Source organism: Acinonyx jubatus, chromosome F2 (genome assembly GCF_027475565.1).
Source record: "Acinonyx jubatus isolate Ajub_Pintada_27869175 chromosome F2, VMU_Ajub_asm_v1.0, whole genome shotgun sequence".
NCBI classification, from domain to species: Eukaryota; Metazoa; Chordata; class Mammalia; order Carnivora; family Felidae; genus Acinonyx; species Acinonyx jubatus.
This window is the reverse complement of record NC_069394.1, coordinates 2710890-2726023: the sequence shown is the minus strand read 5'-3', so window position 1 is coordinate 2726023 and position 15134 is coordinate 2710890. Positions and strand designations below refer to the sequence as shown.

The 15134-nt window shown below is 56.1% G+C and overlaps 1 protein-coding gene across 2 annotated transcripts in view; it reads right to left on the bottom strand.

Annotated features, from left to right (window-relative positions):
* The window catches only part of SLC45A4 (solute carrier family 45 member 4), an 80565-nt gene extending 71037 nt beyond the window's left edge, over positions 1-9528 (bottom strand). The window contains exon 1 of one of the 2 annotated variants that reach the window (XM_053208685.1): positions 9446-9528. The gene's annotated coding sequence lies outside the window, so the exon portion shown is untranslated. The remainder of the gene's footprint in view (positions 1-9445) is intronic. The other variant, XM_053208683.1, reaches the window with a different exon arrangement.
* Positions 9529-15134: the final 5606 nt, after the last annotated feature.

The window sequence follows — 15134 nt, the reverse complement described above, 5'->3', positions numbered from 1 at the left end:
CTTGTGCCAGGGACCAAGCCACAGCCAGCAGGGCGCTCGCACGGATGCCACGCAGGGCACACAGCCCAGGCATCGAGCTGGGACACCTCTCCTAGGCCGAACGGCTCCTGGAAGAGTCCAAGGACTCCACACAAGCCAGCAGTGCACCTGGGGCCCCCCGCAGTCCGGCCCTGGCTCGCCGGCTCTGGCACAGGGCCCCCACCCCCTCCCAGCAGTCCTTGGCTGCCTGACCCAAGTGCGGCTGTCACTTCACAGCCTCGGGCCCCAACAGTCAGGCTTTGTTTCTTCCTAGGACAGTTAAAAGGGCCTCCACCTCCAGGAAGCCCTCCCTGAGGAGCCACGCATGAGGGTGGTGATAATCATCTTTCGTGTTGGACGGGCCTTAGATCATCACTCTTGTCTCCATATTATTCTTCAACTGTCACCTCTCTGCTAGGCTAAAACCGCTTATGCGTCTCCCACTGTCCCCCGTACATTTGCCAGCAGAGAATTCAGTCAGCAGCTATAATCTCAGGCGGGCCCCAAAGAGCTCTGGGCCTCGGCCTTCTCATCTGTGAAGCAAGGAAACCACTGCTTCTATGCAGAGCAGTCAAGAAAATTCACAAGTGAACTCTGGGTGGCACAGAAGCTGGCCCACGGTGCGCACTCCCAGGTCCCAGGTGCCTGTCCAAGACAGACGTCCGTGGGATCCCCTGGGGCTGCAAGGACTCCACCAATGCACAGGGAGGACAGCCGAGGCCCAGGCACGACAGAACTCAAAGCACAGTGCCTCTGGGGTCTCACGGGGACTCAGTTCAACAGAACTAATCATTTGAGTCCCCCCAAGTTTACCACACTCTCCTGGAAACATGCCTGCTGAGCGATGGCTTTAGGAAGTCCAGATTCTTCTTCAGATTCTCCCCCACACAATCCATTTGGTGTTTTAGAAAGTGGGAACATCATAGCGGTTTCCTGCCCCTCGACTGGGTTCTGAAAGCCAAGTGCACCCGGACTCCCACCAAAAGGGACTGGGATGCCGCCGAGCAGCGAGGACCTTCCTCAGCCTCACGGCGAAGCCCTCTGGCCGGGGAGCTGGCGGCGCCGTGGGGCGGCAGGCCTGGGATCCCGGTCCCCGTGTGAAGGGCTCCAAGCCGAGGCAGGACTACGTGGGCAAAATAAATCCCCAGACGGGCAAGGTTCTGAGGGGACCAGCAGGAAGTCCCTATTAAAGTTGTAAACTCTTCTCAAAAACCATATCAGAAGCAGGCAGAAACCACACGGCCCGCATCTACTTGGCTCCCACTCTCCCACAGACCCACAAGATTTAATCAAAACCCTATTTGAACTTCACAGCCACAAACTGACACCATCCACGGGACTCTTATCGGCACACACACACAGCCTCACTTCTGCAGAGGTTGTTCAAACGGTCAGCAATTAACCAAGGACGGATGACCGGCCTGCACAGGTGCTTCCTTTCACCTTCATCTTCCGGGCAGGTGCGGAAAGCACGGTCTCTTCTCAGTTCACCTGGTTAGTTCGCTTGCAAACACGGTCCGGGCGCCTGGGGGGCTCAGTCAGTTGAGTGTCCAACTCTTGGTTTCAGCTCAGGTCATGATCTCACCATTCGTGAGTTCAAGCCCTGCATCGGGTTTCGCGCTGACAGCGCGGAGCCTGCTTGGGATTCTCTCTCTCTCCCTCCCTCTGTCCCTCCTCTGCACTCTCTTTCTCTCAAAAACAAATAAATAAAATTTAAAAAGAAGCCCCCCCCCCCAAAAAAAACACGGTCCTGATTTTATCTTGCATTTGATTAGCGTTAAACACCATCTCATGTGTGAAAAGTGACCGGTATTTTACATACACTGTAGTGAAGACGAGACACCTCAAACTGCAAAAACATACACTCCTGACACACCCGTAAACCCCGCTTTTCATCTGGGTGGAGGCGCGCCACAGCTTTGGGGCTCATGGCGCTGCATGGGAGACCTATGGGCCCCGTGTCTCGTGGGTGGGTTCCAGGGTTCACCCCCAGGCTCAGCCACTTACTGTGTGTCTTTGGGCAAGTTACTTAGCCTCTCTGTGCCTCCTTCTCCTCTCTGTAAAATGCAGGTAATGACAGACAGCCCCGACTGGGTTTTGCAGACAGAGAATGAGGCTGAGTGTTCTGCATAGGACTTGGCCTTCTGGATGTTTCTCAGGGCCTGTTAAGTACCAGGAACAAGCACTCATTATGCTCCACAGATCACAACATACACACTGAAGCTCAGGGCAGTGGGTAGCTTCTGGGCCAAGGTCACAAAGCCAGGGATGGCCCAGCCCTGGATGTTAATGGTCCCTGCACCCCGAACAACGTGGGGCTCGAGGACATTTCCGCTGCAGAGTAAAAGGCATAGGGCCCCTCCCTATCCTCTTAAGAATTAAAAACACTTTAGACATCTGAATAATTCAAGGATGAGCTAAACACACTTCAAACAGCCCTAAGCTTCCCTTCGGCTTGCCCGTCCCGCTAGGCTTGCCGAGCCCATGCTGGCAAAGCAAAGTTCAAACCGGCCTCAACTGCTTACTCCACCCCTAACACCAAATCAGAGCTCCTTCGTTCGCATGGGCGCCCTGAAGGGCAGAGGCCACCTCGGCCATCGGGCCAGGCAGCTCTGGCTCCGTCCAGCAGAGGGTGGCGGCGTGCAGGGCCTGCCGGAGAGAGGGCTGCGTCCTCCAAGCTTCCCCTGCAAATGGGTTTGCACAAGCGATGCGAAGAACCACTAGCAGCTCCTCTGTGACTCCAGTCTGTGCAGCACGACTGGCTGGGTGTAGACGGGCATCTGAGTCAGGCCCCAGGAGACAGGCAGTGTTTCCAGAACTGAATCCCCCCACGCAGGGTCACCTCTGGCCTTCAGCAACGCACATCTTTCGTTTAGCCTTTGTTTTACGAGCCCGAAACCCTGATTTCAGGCTCAAGGCTCAAAATGCTAGGAAAGTGTAAACAAGGGTTTGTGCTTGAGAGATCAGTGGAGGGCCCCGTGACGGATGTCCCACCGTGTCCACCAGGGCAGGTCTGGTGCGCTGCCTAGCCCAGCACTACTCCTCACTGCTTACAGAAACCACAGGGTTCCTAGAACACGATCCGGAATTAGCTCCTTTCTGCCCTTATCCCTAAGAACAAAGGCGCTGCCTCACAAACCGAGGACAGGACTTGTCCCCAAATATTTACAAATCCAAACTCGTGGGGAAGCATTCTTAACTGGATTCTTAACAGCCAGGCCCGAGGACAGGAGACAGATAAAACTTCAGGACGCACATTCCTGAGATCCAAGGAGCGAGGCAAGTGGCTTGCTTTCTCCCCCGCCCTCCCCTCCCCCCCCCCCCCCCCCCCCCCGCCAACCCCAAAGCTGGATGAAGCCAGAGACCCCTTGTTTTTGGAAACTCCCTTCATGTCACAAAACCATCTTATAATACAAAGTTCTACAGCTCTCCATCCAAAGCATTTTTGGTCTCTGGGCTAACAATAGTGAATGCTTCTGCTTCGAGAGCATCTCCAGCCCAGGACTTTCAAACAGCCTGAGGAAGTCCTTGGGTCCGCCCAGGCCTCTCAAGGAGAGCCCCCCACCTCTGCAAACCCCAGGTGGTCAGGTTCCTTGGCAACCCCGGGAGCCTCTCCCCCACCCCCAGGGCTCTCACCCTAGAGGCAAGTCAACACCACCCTTCCCCTCCTCCCAGAAAGGAGCCCAGCACGGCAGGCTCACTGGATTCCTGCAGGACAAAAACCATTTCGGAATCCAAGGCCTGGCCAAGCAGTCTTTTCTGCTTCTAACACATCTTTCTGGAAAATTAAAATTTAACTCAAGGCACAATTCCATTAAGCTTAAAATTTAACCCAACCAAATAAAAATGCATTGCCGCTGACTGCAACACACACGTTCATGAGATGTATCATCTTCTGCCCTTTAACACATAAGTCCAGAAAACATGCAATTAAATATTAAAGTACACACGGATCAGCGCTTAACAGCGAAACGTAATGAAGCGGCAGATGCTCTTTACCCCTCCGTGCACTAAGCACCTTTGGGGTTCTCAGGTGGGGTGCCTTTGGGAGCCTGAGTCCACAGATCTCAACGTCCCCAAGGGAAGGGCCAGAATGGCCTGAGCCCTCGCCAGCGGGGGGCAGCCCCAGCCTTCACACGCTCTCTTCCTCCCGGACCAGCAGGAGTCACTCCTCCCTGGAATGTTCCAGCAGCAAGGGTGTGTACCAGGCACCAAGGGCAGATCAGTAATTCCTTTTAACTGAGGCACTTCAAATGGACCCCCACCCAGATCATACCTTCCGATGTATTTTCATTTTGGGCATTCGGTGATTATGAAGATCAATGATACATTTATGCTTCTGTGGTTAGTTTTGTATCGGTAATTACAATGAGAAAAACTGCTTCTAGATGGGCTTAACAACAGCCTTCTGAGCACAGCAATGTTTTAAACCACAATTTACGTACACGTGTGTCACAAGCGTGAAGAACAATCAGTAAGACTTTCCCGTGTAAAAGCCTGTGGCTTTAGAATAAAACTCCACGAGGGAAAGGGGAATAAGCATCCGAGTTCGAGAGGAAAAGAACACGTACGCATTACAACCGTTCACAGTCTGCTGCTCCGTTTTCTAAAAGGTGACCGTGGTCATCAAATCATTAGTGAATTTCGTATCGGATACTTTCAAGAGCGGTACGATTGCAAGTTAAAATGTCTACATTTACAACACTCCAAAAATGTTCTCTTTCTCAACTATTTAAAATGCGCAATAATGGGGCGCCTGGGTGGCTCAGCAGGTTCAGAGTCCAACTCTTGCTACCGGCTCAGGTCATGATCTCACGGTTCCTGAGTTTGAGCCCCACATCGGGCTCTCTGCTGCCAGAGCTCGGGGCAGAGAACAGAGCCGGCTTGGGATTCTCTCTCCCTCAAAACAAAATTCCAAAAAATTAGCAATAAAGTTCAATGTCAACTCAGAAACGTGCCCATAGTTTTCATCAAAGTTATTTTACAGGGCATGAACAAAAAACTCCAAAGTTCTCGGCTACGAGGCAACCGAAGGCTGAAAGACCCAGAATTCAGGCAGCCACGTGCTCCCCACACCGCCCCCCTTTGTTACGTCCAGTGAACTCTGGCGAAACAAGTTCATCTCCGGTGTAGAGGTGGCAAAGCCCCTCCCCTCAAAATAACTGGTGGAAAAATATTTCCTTCCCATCTCAAACCAAACATCGCACTCTTCTGGATAGACAGATTTTGCCAGGGCGAGGACTAAATGGTCGGCAGTGAGAAGCGCGCCAGTTTTCTGGCCTGGCAATGACCGAGTGATGGCTCGATTTGTGCGAGTGACCACTGCATCCGGCCGCAGTTCCAACTCCTCTTAGCAGCGATTTCAGGGGTTTGCTATGCATTCTGTGTTCAAGATCTTCCTTTCCCTACACGGGGAAGAATTCAGTTGCACGTCAGTTCCAATGGCCCCAGGATTCAGAGGCAGAACCCCGGGAGAGGCCCTCTGGCAAACTCTAAACAGTCGCTCCGGGGCAGCCACACCACAGAATCCCAGGTTAGGAGGCACCTTTAAGGAAGGCGCCCCTCGGGCGCTGGTTCCGGAATGCAGTTTTCCTGTCGGCCAGCAAAATCCTTCCACAGGTTTGGGAGGGTGAAAACACGGTCGAGGTCGACCCAACAATGCTTCCCTCACCTGGGCTTTGGGCCAAGCAGAGGTGGGCGGGCAAGGTAGCCCCGCTGAGTAACTTGAAAAGGCTCTGCAAATCCCTTCGGCTGCAGGGGAGCCACCTCGCCCTCGCGGAGGCACCACCCCTGCGTCTGCCCTCGGGGGCAAGAACCCGGCGCAACGGCCACCTTCACTGGGGGGAGTTCCCTACGGAGTCTGAGTCTGCCACTGATCATTGTGTGACCCTGTGACCACCGTCTGACCCAAGGGTCCAAACTAGCCAAACCGACCTCAGAGCCCTCCTCTCCAACTTCACGGCTGTGTTTCATTTCCCGCAATCGCCCTCAAATGCCTGCCCGTCGGCTCCTGTGGGAGTGACATCGGCCCATGCACCACAGTGGAAGGGCCACTGCGGGATCGCCAAGCTTAAAGCGAACTCGATCTGCGACACGAAAACAGTAAGTGGGTTACGCTGTTGCCCTCGAAGTCTGCGGACGTTTTAATCTTCTTAAAATGTCTCCTCTAAAAGTCACTTGCCAAGGAAGGAGGTTCATAAACACCATGAGGCCCCCACTAAATGTTTCCAGTGTTACCGCTACCCCAACGGCAGCGGGTTGAAAATAGCTATTGTGGAGACCGGTGAACTCAGGACTTTTGGCAAGCTTCCTTCTGATTTAGGGCCGGGAAGCTTCCTTCGCGCGCAGTGAAAAGGTCCACAATCCCCCAGTCCGCTCCAAGTGCCTTATTTCACAAAGGCTTAGCATTTGATACCTTTATAAAGGAAAAAAAAAGCCACTCCAAGCACATTTTGAAAGTTCCATGTTTAAAAAGATCCTTGTTCATTGATTTTGGTGGGGTAATTAAGCTAATCTAAACAAGGGGTCCTTGTCTGGGCGCCTGTGGGGGAGGTGCACGGGGGCCTGGCCTCCGCCTGTGAGCCCCCCTGCAGACACTGCCCCCGCCCCCGGCTCTGGGGGTCCTCTCCCACCCCCTCCTTTCTATATGGCTGCTCCTCATCTGGGAGGCTTTTTCCCTCTGGTCAGATTTCCACTCAGCAAAGCTGAACCGCTCTCATGTTTCCTGGCCTGGAGTCGAGGCGGCCCTCCTAATGGAGTCTCCCTGAGTGCACCTTTGTCAACAGAACTGTGGTGTGATAAAGAAATCTGGGGAACCAGAGGAAACGGCTGTGCAGCAGCACCCTCACCAGGAACACGGCTTCCAGCGCATTCTGGCTCCACAGATTACAGACGGGGCTCTGCCGGGGGTGTTCCCGAGGAGGGCACTGGCAATTTGGGGTTGCCTGCCACCTACGGCGCTCACCAGCCACCCTGACCCTGCGCCAGGCCGCGAGGCTGTTAGTCACGAACCACCCCTAACGGCTACACGGGGCTGGGCTTCGGGGCTGGCAGGGCAAGCAGAAGAAGGCAGAGAGGGCAGAGGGTGCAGACGGGCGATAGGGACGAACGGGCACCACGGCCAGAAAATAACACTACAGCCCGGACCCCGGCGCCGCCGTCCGCTCTTCCCCCCACCGTCCCTCTGACAACACAGATAAAACCAGCCCAACGTCAAGCAACCTAATCGCTGGCCAAAATACCTTCTTGGACTGCCTGCCTCCACTGGGGATGGGGGAGCTGCCGTTGCCGCAGCCCCTCCCCCCTGCAGACCTGCAGGGCGGGATCTCCCGGCTCAGAGAGGGCAGGGCCCCATTCCCAGGCTCCTCCCGCCCCTCCCCAGCTCCCCTCCTCTCCAACAAGCAAAGTTGGAGAACACAGAGAGCCCCAGGATGTTAAAAGCTGCTAGCCACCTTGGAGCTCGAGCTCACCCGGTCCAATCTCTGCTCTGCTCTCACGAGGCGACACGGGCCAAGGCCACAGCCCTCGTCTCTGCAAGGGAAGCAGGCAACTCACCGGCCCCAGGAGTGGGTGGGCAGCCTCCCTGGGGGACACCCGGGGCCACTAAAAAGCCACCACTAAATACCTAATATGCATTTCAAATGCATCTCAAAAGATCCATTTCTTTCTTTTACAGCTGCTGCCCACAAAAACAATTAGCCAGAATGGAGCCGAAATTCCCCATTTTTAAGACAACCTATTCCCCACCCCCTCACCAGGGCGCACAAGAGATCCTGATCAAGTCCGGGTCCTTCCACCCCGGGCCTGCAAAGCTCCAGACTACCAACATTGCCACTCTTGAACTTCAGGCAGATTCTGCAAAATCTCTCCCAAGCCTTAAATAAACTCTTACTCTTTCCTTCAATAGCTAATTCAGACCTAGCTGAAAAGCAAGGAAATTATTCCTAATTTTTAAAAGAGGTTAGGGATTACTGTTTCTGATACCAACCATTAGTGACACTACTTAATAAACCAATCCTCCAGCTTTTCATTTTCTTTTTCTTTTTTCCCCCAAGCACAAAACGGAGAGATGACAGATTTCCCCACGCCCTACCTGTCTGTCGATGGCCGGAGGGTGTGAGGCGGTCGTAGCGAAGGAAAAGTGCAGGGCACGTACACAGGACACTGGCAAGACCGTTTCCCCAGCGGAAACAGGCTTCGATTCTGACAATCATTTGACACAACAACTGCTTCGGTCACTCACCTTCCAAACCCTCCTCCCTTCCCAGGATCTAGGACTAGGAGACGCCCCAATAACCAGGGGCTCCAAGGCCTCTTTTGCTGGAGTCAGCTGAGGTGTCCGATAGGGCTCGGTGGCTCAGTCTGACCCACGGTGCCCCCATTGGAAAAACAAAAAAATCTCACACTCCCCAGGAGATCAAGTGCCCCTTCCACCCCTTCCCACTCCTCCCTAGCAACCGCCCCCCCCGCCCCCCACTTTCTAGAATTATTATGGATAGCTAACCAGGAGGCTGGACTTTTCCCAAACCACCATTCTTCCCCGTTTTGATATACCTCCCCTGGAAAAGCCCTCAACTGGAAAGTGCTCCCCAATAACCCAATCAAGAGCAACACACCTTGGGGAGGAATGGGTTAAATTCGAGAGCTCCAGGAGGAGGGGTTGCTCGGGAAAAGGAAAGCGGTGCTGGGATGCGGAGAAATGTGCAGGGCAGGGGCTCTGGACCTGGATGCACAGATGCACCGGCCCCTCTCCTCCAGGGCCAAGCTTGGCCACAGGAAATAAAGGTGTCTTCAAAGGGACAGCCCGGAGGGCATGCACATAAGACAAAACACAGGCGCTGCCCAGGGGACAGCTTGGAGCCGGAGGTTTGGAACACTGGATGGGCGAGCTGGGGGCGCGTGTGTGCTGGGGCGGGGGGGGGCGGAGGCAGGCTGAGGCAGAGGGGACAGGGGCTGGACTCTCAGAAGTTAGGAAATAGATGTCAGGCCGAGGGGGCGAGGCGCGTGGCTCCCTCTGGGTAGAGAAACCGGAGGAAATAGGGGGTGGGGGAATGCTGCGGAGCACGACCCGGGAGGGGGGGGCGGGGGCGGGGAACCGAGGCCGTGATAAGGTGCGCACCGCGGGCAAGGGGGCCGGGATGCTCCAGGAGGCTTCTGGGACGGGAGCGACCAGAGGCAGGTGCAGCCCGGGGAGAGAAGGGAGGAGGCCGAGGATGGGGCGGGAATCCCGGCGGGAGACGCGCCTGGCCGGGTCGTGGAGGCGAGGGTGAGGGTCCCCTCCCCGGGGACGAGATGCCCGGGCGGGCTGGGAGCCGAACTAGGGGCTCGAGGCCGGGCCGCGCGGAGGTAGGGTGGGGAGGCGGGAAGCGGCAGGTGGCGGCGACCAGGTGCGGGGCCTGGGCGGCGGGCGGGAGAGGCGGCCGCTCACCTGTCTCCTCCGGCCGGGGCCGCTGGGGCGGCGGCGCGGCGGGGCGGCCGGGCCGGGCCGGGCGGAGGCGGCGGGGGCGCGGGGCCCCGGGCGCTGGGGGTGCGGCGGCGGCGGCGGGGCCCGGCGGCGGCTGCTCTCGGCCGGCCTGCCGGGCGGGCGGGCGGTCAGACAGCGAGCGACGCGGGCGCGGACGGAGCGCTGCGAAGCTGCGGCCGGCGCGCGGGGACAACGCCGCTTTATCGGGTCGGAAACAGCCGCCGCGCGCCGCTTCCGCTGACGCAGCGCGGGCCTGCGCTCATGACTATGCAGCAGGCGCCGCGGGAGGCCGGGGCGGGGCTAGCTTCACGCGCGCCCATTGGTCGCCATGAGCCCCGCCCACCGTGCCGCCCCGCCCTGCCGTCCCGGGCCCCGCCCTAGACCCCACCCCTTGCTGCGTCCCACCTCCCGCCTCGTGGGCGGGGCGTCCAGCGCGCCCCCAGCCCCGGCTCCCCCGCAAGGGAGCCCCTGTCCCTCCCCACGCTTACCCCCTGCTTCCTTCTCTCCAGACGCCTTCCTCGCAGTGGAGCCCCCACCAGCCTAGCCTCCTCTCTCCCCCAACTCCTCCGCCCTTTCGGAGCAGGGTGGGCTCCGCCCCCAGGTGCCGCAGAGAGCGCTTTCCTGGCATCGCCCTCCGGGTCTCCCTCCTCAAACCCCCTCCCTCGGCGTGGGCCCTCGCCCGACTCCATCGCCCGCACTCTGCGCCCCCTCTTGGTAGCAAGGCAGGACCCCGGACCCCGAGCCTTTCCCTCACTGCCTGACTCGGGCAGGAGGAGCCGCTCCCGCATCACCCCTCAGGCGGATGGCTACCGTCCCAAGGATGGGGCTGCTGGGAGTCCAGGAGACTAGGTCGGGGGAGGCAGCTTGACAAACAGGTGATACAGCGGGCTGAGGTCAGACAGTCTGTGCTCTCGCCAGGCTCGACTAGTTACTTCATCTCTGGGTGTCCTCATCTGTGAGACAGATCGCAAGACCCGTCTCATGGGGCTGCCGAAGGGATTTGGAAATAAAGGGTGCACCGCGCAGCTTCCAGAGCAGTTAGAATGGGAAAATCTGACAGTGTCAAGTGTTGGTGAGGACGTGGAGCAACTGGAACTCTCTTACACTGCTGGTGGGGGTGCAAAATGATGCCCCGCCTTGCAAGTCTGGATCTTATGCAAGCCTGATGACCTAGCAATTCCCTTCCTAGATGCACGCCCTACCTGATCGCATTTCTGTGCACGGCAGCACTGTTTGTAATAACCAAACATTAGAAGGGACCCAAATGCCCAACCACAGAACAGATACATCAACTGTGTCCTATTCGTGCTGTGGAATGATGATCACATGGCTGTGAATAATCTACAAACACGCAGGACAACATGAATGACACTCACAAGTGATTCTGAGGTAAGAAACGCCAGACCTCAAAGCATATAGGATTCCATGTATATAACGTGGTAGAGGGACGCCTGGGGGGCTCAGTGAGTTGAGCTTCTGACTCTTGATTTCGGCTGAGGTCATGATCTCACCGTCCATGGGATCAGGCTCAGAGGTGGGCTCTGTGCAGAAAGCATGGAGCCTGCTTGGGATTATCTGTCTCCCTCTTCCTCTGCCCCTCCCCTGCTCTCGCTCTCTCTCTCTCTCTCTCTCTCTCTCTCTTAAAATAAATAAACATTTTTAAAAGATAAAATAAAGTGGTAGAAATGTATATAGAATCCAGACAGTGGTTAACATTAGAGGGAGGGGTGCCAGAGCCAGGAAGGGAAAATGGAGAGAGTGTTTGGGGTGCTAGTAAGATTCCATTTCCTGCTCTGGGTGTTGGTTACATGGGTGTGTATGTAATACTTCGATCAGGGGTTAATAAGATCAGTAGCATGTGCATAAAGAGCCCAAAGTGACCTCTGACACATAGTGGGTGCCTCATAACTGTGTATCTACCTCCTCTGTGGGTTTTATGGCTCCTGTGGCCAGAGGACTGAGGCAGAGGCAATCCCAGATGTGCTGTGACCTTGGACACCTTTCTTAACCTTTCAGCGTGTTCGTCTATAGATGAGCCTTCTAACAACACCTAGCTCACAAGTTGTTGTGAGGAGTAAATGCACATTTTTAAAACACTTGATACAGACAGCGCCTGGGTGGCTCAGTCAGTTGAGCATCTGACTTCAGCTCAGGTCATGATCTCATGGTTCATGGCTTTGAGCCCCACATCGGGCTCTGTGCTGACGGCACAGAGCCTGCTTGGGATTCCCTCTCTCTCTCTCTCTCTCTCTCTCTCTCTCTCTGCCACTCCCCTGCTCCCTCTCTCTCTCTCAAAAATAAACATTAAAAATAATAATAATAAGTAAATACATAAGTAAATAACCTTAAAAAAAAAAAGACAAGAAAAAGCTCTTTTCCCCTCTCTCTACGTGCCTGCACCAAGGAGGGCCGTGTGAGGAGCCCTCCCAGGACCCGACCACGCTGGCACTGTGATCTTGGGTTTCCCAGTATCCAGAACTGTGAGAAGTAAGTGCTGTTGAGCTGCCCAGTCTGTGGTGTTCTTGTTAAGGCAGCCTGAGCCCGTTAAGACAAAGGGTAAGATGTGCCCGTAGCTCGTGGCCCCACTGTCCAGCCGCCCCGTGGCAGCTCCTTGAATGAAGGGCCACCAGCCCTGTGAGGAGAGAAGCCCCGAAGTCAGGAAGACCTGGGCTCTCGCCCAGCTCCAGAGCGTGGCGTGCCTGGGGACTTCCCGCCACAGGCGTGCAACCTCAGAAGGGGCTGCACGCCTGCTGCATCACTCTGCCATGACCGTCTTTAAAGTCTTCATAATTTCCAATAATTATTCTCCACGATTTCCATAATTCTCCATAATTTCTCATCCTATGGCCTCATTTGTGAGCACACTGGTCTCGTGGGATGCTTGCAGGGAGCCCGGGGCAGGACAACATCTCCATCACTGCACACGCAACCTTGCCTTCACCTCTCCTGGGGACCCTTGGAGCAGAATTGTGTCCTTCTCATCCATGGACACGCAGAGCCTAAGGACCGATAAAACTGTCACATTGACCATTTCCAGAGATTTGCCAGGAATGGCCTCCTCCAGGAAGCCCTCTCGGATGTCCTGCCTTACAGGAGTGAGTGGCTCCCTCTCATGAGCTCTGAGGCACCCTGCCCCTTCACAAATCATTCCCGACTATAATTGGGCACGTCTGTCTCTCTAGGTAGCCTGCAAGCCCTGTCCAAGCAGCTGGTACCAGGCCAGGTTCATTGTTGCATTCCAGAGGCTGCCTGCAGTGGGGCAATGGGGCTGCAGACATGTTTGCATGTAGAGGGGGACAAAGAGAGAGAAAAGGAACTTCTTAAAGAGGACCCATGGAGAGACTCTGGGGGGGGTCCACAGACTCCTGAAACGACGTGAGCCGGCCTGGACCAGGCACCCCACGTGCTCCCTATAACCCCATGCCTACAGGGTTCCCATGCGTACGGGGGTCAAGAGCTCTCCTCTTTGTCTTGTGACCCCACCAGGTTCAGGACACCTACAGGAGGCATGAGACCCCTGCAACTTTTAGCACCCCCTGACCCTGGTGCTGGGAGACAGAGAGAATAGGAGAGTTGGCTTGGGAAGGGCAGGATTTGGGGCAGGTCGGGGTTGGAAAAATGGAGGGGCCATCAGCAGACAGGCTTGCGGGGGGGTGGGGGGTGGTCACAGGGCCTGGGTTTGAACTTTGACCTCACTGTAAATAAGTCTCAGTCCGTGAAATGGAATGGACCTCACCTGGAGAGGGTGACAGTCACGAGCCCAGACATGCAGCCAGCTGCCTGCTTAAGCTGAAACCCTGGCCCTGCCACTGACCAGCCCTCTGACCTTCCGACGGTCACATCAGCTCACTGGACCTGGGTATCCTTAGCTTCCAGAAGGGCAGAGTGTTAGCCCCTCACAGTGCTGTTACAAGAAATGGATGCTTTCACCTCGACAAGCGAGCACCGTCTAAATGGCTGGTGAGCAGTAATTTTCAACTTCCCAGGGCTGGAGAGGGAAGGGAGGAGGTATGTGGGGGACTCGGTCACCTGAGACCACTCAGATCTCACCGCGATGACAAACAACCACCCAGCTCATAACTGAGGGCCTGCTGTGTGCCAGGCCCCTTCCAACCTGCCGGGTCCCTTCAGAGATCGGGCTTGAGCCCTCAACTGAGGCTGCCCTCTGTATACTGTGGATGGGGCCAGTGGAGCCTGAGGAGGGGAAGAGAGCATAGAAGCCAATGTCCCAACTGTCCCCCAGTGTCCCTCAGCGGATGCCTCCTCTGATCATTTGTAAAGCTCTCCTTTGTTTTTAAGCAATAACACTTGCTAAGATGAACTCTTTAGCAAGACCCCGGTATTTCAATTAGTATGCTCAGTTATCACCACGTATTCTGAGCACCTGCTCCGGGCCAGACCTGACTGCATGTGCTCTCTGGGTGCCAACTTCCTGGTGAACCTGGGTGTTGTGGAGACAGCAGAGAGCATGGGGCAGAGTTCCAGCTCTGCCCCTTCCCACTGTGTGACCCTGGAGGACGTGCCTCATCTCTATGAGCCCCAAGGCAAAATGGGGAGGATGCCCCCCCCCCCCACAGAGCGTGGGGTGCAGAATTCCCATGAGGCAGGGGAGGTGGGTCCCAGATCTTGGGGCAAGCCCCCACCTCCCAAATTGCCATGGTGGAACGGGAGGCCTGAGGGACAATGCCTGCCCAGGTGTCAAAGCAGTGAGTGGCCTTCAGAGTAGCGTCAGCCCCAGGAGGAGCAAATCTCTGGCAGGACCTCCAGGTGCTGGAACTGGCAAGACAGCGGCAGGCTCCCTGGGGCATAGATGTTCCCTGGGGTCATGTGGCATCTCGGGGGGGGGGGTCTGTGGCTACCCAAAGGGGTCATATGGCACCCCAGAATCAATAAGGTACCTAGAGTCATATTGCTACTGGAGTTCATACAGCTGTCTGGGTCATACAAACACTCAAGGTCATATATCTTCCCAGGGTCATACGGCCACATGGAGTCATACAGCTTCCTGGGGTCATATGCCTATCCGGGGTCATACAGTTTTCCAAGGTTGTATCGCTTCTTGGGGTCATATTGTTCCCCGGACTCATATAGCCCCCTGGTCACATGGCTGCCCAGGGCCATACAGCTTACCAGGGTCATATGGCTTCCTAAGGTCATAGGGCTTCTTGGGGTGATACAATGGCCAGGAATCATATGGCTACCTGGCCATAGGGTGCCCCAGGGCCATGTGCCCCTTCGGCTCATACAACTACCAGGGTCATATGGACACTTGGGACCACAGTGTGTCTTCAGAAGAGATTCAGGCTTCTTCTAGACCATTCTTCTGCCCCTGGGTCCTGGGTGAGCCCCACCCCTCCCAGCCTTAGTTTCCTTTTCTGTGAGGTGGACAGAACCCACACGGGCCCATGGGCCGTGCTCAGTAAGTGGCTGTGATACTGGAGAAACCAGCTGTGGCCCCCCCGCGTAGCACGTGTTACCTTCCTAGCCTGGGCAGACCTGGAGGGTTTCCAGAAGAGACTGGGGCAGCTTTCCGCCCAGCCTGGGAGGGGCAGATACTAGAAAATGCCTGTTGGGGACCGGATGAGTGCGGTCGGGGCTGAGAAAGGCCTCATGTGGGGAAGATGAACTGTAGAGGGTGTCAGATTCCCCTCCG